The following is a 5814-nucleotide window of genomic DNA, read 5'->3' on the forward strand; positions in this document are numbered from 1 at the left end:
AGAAGTAAAGCAGTATGGACATTAGTGTTTATGGTAAATGGAGTGAAATAGCCAAGTATAATGGTTCATTGGAATGGCTGCAGAGGCTCCATTCAACCATTATTTTGTCAGGGGGGGGGGGCAGCAAACTCAGACAGGCCCAGCTGAACTATACCTCCCAACTGTCCAGATTTTCAAAGAATGAATAGATTTTTGCTTCTTATTTCTGGTTTGTTGTTCATAAAATTTGTAGTTTTAATTCCTAAATGATTTGCCAGAAGTCACTCTAAGTTTCAGACTTCATAACCTTCAGAAAAATGCATGTTAAAGTAAGAGCTGTTCTATCAACTGTCTCAATTTATACAAGAGCAATTTTAGTACTGTTTATATGTGCCCCCAATATATTTGGCCTTGTTCAGATTTACTGCATTAACAGGTTGAGAGGTACATGCAAATAAATTGCTTTATAGAATTAGGCATAGCCAACCTCTCAACTGTCCCCAATTTTTGGCTCAAAATGTTGCTCTTCCCCTTATAATCCCTCCATAAAATAGCAATTTTGGAAGAAAACATGGAGGGTTTACAATTAAGAAATAACTGTAATAATCAAAGTTATAGATTACTTGAAATGCATGTAGATTCTTTTATATTTTGTCAGCTGCTCAAGGTAGCAGTACTAATATTAAAGTGCCCTTCTTTGACAGGTAGCAGCTGTATTGTGTGTCTATTTTATATTTTTGCATCACGTTTTGTCCATTTTTCATAAAATTGTGTTTTTGGCAAATTAGTGACATCAATAAAGACTGAAGTTAGAAAATGACAGACATTTGAGTTTCAGATTTTATACCCTTCAGAAAATTCATACTAATGCAAGACCTATTCTATTATCTTTCTAAGTTTATTAGAGCAATATTTAAAATTGTCCTTATTGTTGGGCCTTTGTCCCACTTCTGTGTATGGCTTTGTCCAGATTTCTTGCTCTTGAGGTTGAGAGGTATGACAAATGTGTCAGGGCCATCACAGTCAGCCAGAGAGATTTCAAATTGTGACATGCTTGTTGCACCCCACTCCCCATGTAGTGACTCTGGATGTGTCCAAGCAAGGCAAGGAGTAGTTGTATCTACCTTGGATGGGGAGGACACACTGCATAAGTACTACAGTGGCTTTTCATCTGTCCTTGATTTTGCAGAATGGTCTGGTTTCTGTCATATTTTTGTACTGTTGATTTATGCTTATTACAAAGTGCCTGTTGCTCTGTGTTTTTAAGTAGCAATGCTTTAATGACCATAAGGTAAGCTTGTCTGAGATCGTAAGATGCAAGTAAGCTTTAATAAGCATACTGTTAAAGAATTGCCAACATTGAAAGCCTTTCTGTTGTTGCCATGCAGAGAATACTTGACTAGATAATGTATAAGCCTTGGGTATTAAAGGACAGGATTCCATTATTTTAATAAGCTCCTTATACTTGTTGGAGACTTCCAGTCATCTCTACAGACTTTACCCGTAAACTAAACAGAATGCCAATCATGTGTGGTCCATAACCTGTACAGTAATCCTTTAAGCAATGTATCTTGAGCTTGCTTCTTGTTTGCTTTTCATTTTTTACTTTTATCATGTTTTCCCCATGAAACAAGTTGTCAGGCAGCAGGTCTTTTTTGGATAAGAAACATTTTTACAAGTGGGGGCATCACATAGATATCTACTTTCAGCATGTTACTTGGTACTTTAATAAAGCTGAATATATTATAATTAGGACTGCAGTGCAAGGAGAAGTGGTTTGAGTTGAGTGCTTCTGGTTTTCTTATACTTGATTTTGACTGGCATTCCAGTAATGTATTTAAAAAGTAATTTATTTTTTCATGCCTCACAACCTTTTGTTTCCATCTAGATATTAAGTAAGCTGTCATGCAGCCAATGCATTGAAATATTTTTATTCTTCTACACTTATTTTTGTCTTGATTGGACTTTCATAATGATGGTTTGCCACCCAGGGCAGCGTATTTAATTAAAGTTAGTTTTTTGTGGTTTAGTGCATAGCTCCTCCCCTTTCTGGTTGACCACACCCCCTCCCCTTGACCCCACCCATTCAGCTGTCTCCTGCAGCCCCCCTGTGATTTGAAGTCACCAGCCGCCACTGCTCAATGCTGCAATGCTTCTTAAACACTCTGCACTAAGGTAACACACAATGAATGTCGAATAAAGAATTATGTCATTGTATTATAAATACATATTTAAAACTATTAGATAAACCTGGATTAGAACTCTGTATCATATGGAATAAAAAAAACTGTTGATGCATTTACACCTGCTGCCACAGAGTCCTACATGTGTGTTTATTACACTCAGTACTATCCGCAATTTTATCAGTGAAGCAGAGGCCCAAATTTGATCATCACTTAACTATGCCATAAAAAGTATAAATATGTATCTCACATGTGCAAACACTTTGCCATTGATAGCACAAACCAGCTGCTTGATGATGCTCTATGGAAAGTGCACAATAACATGTGTTATGTTTACTATCCATTTAGTCTTCATTTCATGAAGGTACATGTAAAAACACAATGAAGACAGTTGAACATGGCACTTTTTCAGGAAAGAACAAATATTTACACTATAGCCATCTGTTACCTGCACCCATGCACTTGAAAGTTGATCTCCCAGTACTTGTTCACAAATATGTCAACTACACTACAGAAATAAATGAAAAATGCTTTCTTATATACCATGCACATCTTTATACTGACAATACACATTCACATTTCCAATAATTGTAGTGATTTGGACAGCTGTTTGCATATAGTTTGCAAAGCTGTCTTTTTAAGGTATATCCACACATCGGAAACACAACAGCAAATGATACAATTTGCACACTCATCAATCTGGTAGCATGTAGATATTTAATATCTTGACAGTTGAACATGGCTAGTTATCCATTTCAGACAGGCCTTCCAACATCTTCTCTCAAACATGCAATAATGATATTATCAAATATAAATTGTCCTGCAGCCTTGTAAAAGTCAGACCTGTGCCATAGCATTTGTGTTAAGTACTGAGTTCTCTAGTCTGTATACTTAGATAGGTAGGGGTCCTGCTCTCACTGAGATCAACTGGTGTGTGTGTGTGTGTGTGTGTGTGTGTGTGTGTGTGTGTGTGTGTGTGTGTGTGTGTGTGTTTGTGTCTGTTTAGTCAGATGAACATAACTGTGTATTCTGCAGTCATCACTACAATCCCATGGATTAACAATATTTTGACAGTTGTACATGTTGACACATTCATTTCATTCAGGTCTCCCAATATCTTCTAGCAAACATTCAATGATGATGTCATCTACTATAAACTGTCCTGCAGAGCCTTGTAAAAGTCAGACTTGAGCTGTGGTGCTTGCATTAAGTATTGAATTCTCTAGCCTGTGTACGTAGGTATGGGTTCTGCTCTCACTGCAGTCAACTGGTGTGTGTGTGTGTGTGTGTGTGTGTGTGTGTGTGTGTGTGTGTGTGTGTGTGTGTGTGTGTGTGTGTGTGTGTGTGTTGTTGTTGTTCACTTGGTAGACATTACAAACAGCATTTTACACCAGCATGTGGGACACTACTATTACCATCTTTTCCTCACCAAACACTGCTGATGTCATCTTTTATAAACTGTTGCCCAACACTCTCCAACTCAGACTTGTGCTGTGGAACTTGTGTTAAATACTGAGGGCGCTAGTCAGTGTACTTAGGGGTTCTGTTCTTACTGAAATCAACTGGGGTGTGTATGTGTGTGTGTGTGTGTGTGTGTGTGTGTGTGTGTGTGTGTGTGTGTGTGTGTGTGTGTTTGTTCACCTGGTTGACAATAAACAGAGCATTTATAAGGACAAGTACACTTTGAGACTAGCCAAACAGTGATACTTTCATGAAGTACTCCATGTCCAATTAACTATAGGCAAAATACTCTACCACATCATTGCTAGCTATAGATCCCCCACCATGAACCAAGAAAAGCACATCACCTACCTGGACTTACTGGAGTCACCCACCATACAGCCCAACACCTTAGTCATGGGAGGTTACAACTATCCTTCCATTGACTGGGTGATATACATGAGCATGAACATGCCTGCCCAAAGGTTCCTGGACTTTGTCGATACAAATGCTCTGGGACAGATAGCCTGCACCCCAACAAGGGGCTCAAATGTCCTAGACATAGTACTCACCAACATGAGGGGTCACTGCACTCCCCAGTGGGTTTTGCCCTCACTGGTAAGGTCTGACCATAAATCATTCTCGTTCGAAGTAACTATTGAACATGTCACCACCACAGGAGCAAAAAAACTAAAAAAACTTTTCTAAACTAAACTACAGCTTACTAAGTGATGGTAAAAAACGTTTTATACTCTTGCACTCACAGACAAAAATGACACCTATGTAGAGGTGTAAACAAATGCCCTGCACAAACACTGAATCAACTATATAGACTCAGCTGTACATGACTGGATTAAAACCAGGCCCTCCCTAAAAAACAAGCCACCCTGATGGACCTGAAGTATAACCAGATTATATAACAAAAGGAAGAAACCTATATCTAAGAACAAGAGAGAACTGACTCAGCAGTCAAAGAATTCTCTCCACAGCTTGAACATGCAAATCATAAATCTTGTAAAGTCCTCTAAAGCTTCTTACAAAGGTAAAATAGCATCCCTAGCTAAGGATAATCATAAGGCATTTTTAACTATGTCCAAAATCTTAAAGGGAATGCACAGCTATGTGCCAAACTGGTAGTAGATGGTATCACTCATGCTACGCCAGAGGAAATTGCTAACCTGCTAGCTGGCAGATTTGGCACAAACATCACCCCTCCCCATCCCCACCCGCCATACCTAAAAGCATACCTAACACTAGTCCTCTGCCTAGTATCTCTAGACATCAGGTCATATCTGCACTCTCCAAGGCCAAAAACACAGCCCCAGTGGAACCAGATAACATCCCAGATTGCTTATTAAGCAATCTAAAACAGGACCTAGTGGACCCACTTGGAGTTCTCTTTAACCATAGCCTGTGAACTGGCTTTGTTCCAGAAAAGTGGAGTACAGCAACAGTAATCCTCTTTCACAAAGGGGGGGGGCATCAAATCACCCTGGAAACTATAGACTCATAAGTCTAACCAGCCTCATCTGCAAACCATGGAAAGAATCATCATGGACCTTATCAACAAAGACATAGGTGACCTTCGAACTCTAGACCCAACCCAATTTGGCTTTATTAAGGGTAGCACATGCTTATTAAACCTAGTAGACTTCGAGAAAGTCACCAAAGCCCTGAATGAAGGTAAGACAGTGCATACTACCTATCTTGACCTAGCCTAGACTTTTGACATAATCCCCCACTCAGGTATGATTGAGAAACTCTCCCAGCTGGGGATTAACCCTTATGTTACTAGGTGGGTTGCCAACTGGTTCACTGACAGGACACATGGTGTCAAAGTTGGTGACTACACCTCTACCAGTAGGCCTCTCACCAGTGGCATACCACAAGGATCTGTGCTGGGCCCTTTACTGTTCTGAATTTATTTCTTGGAAGTCCAGGCTAAAGTACATGGCCTCAGGTGTACCAAGTTTATTGATGATTGCAAATTGTTTGCAATCAATGAGTCCCTCAACAATGTTAATATATTACAGGAGGGCCTAACACAGACAAATAACTGATGCCAAAGCCATGGTCTAAAACTAAATGAAAAAAGGGAATTATCATCCCCTTTCACAAAGTGGAATTCCCTACTAATTAAAATATTGACAGCAACCCCCTAAGTTAAAAAACCATTGGTGCAAAATCTGGGAACACGGGTAGATGGCAATCT

The sequence above is a fragment of the Protopterus annectens genome, chromosome 6.part0 (assembly GCF_019279795.1).
Source record: "Protopterus annectens isolate FY-2018-M chromosome 6.part0, PAN1.0, whole genome shotgun sequence".
NCBI classification, from domain to species: domain Eukaryota; kingdom Metazoa; phylum Chordata; order Ceratodontiformes; family Protopteridae; genus Protopterus; species Protopterus annectens.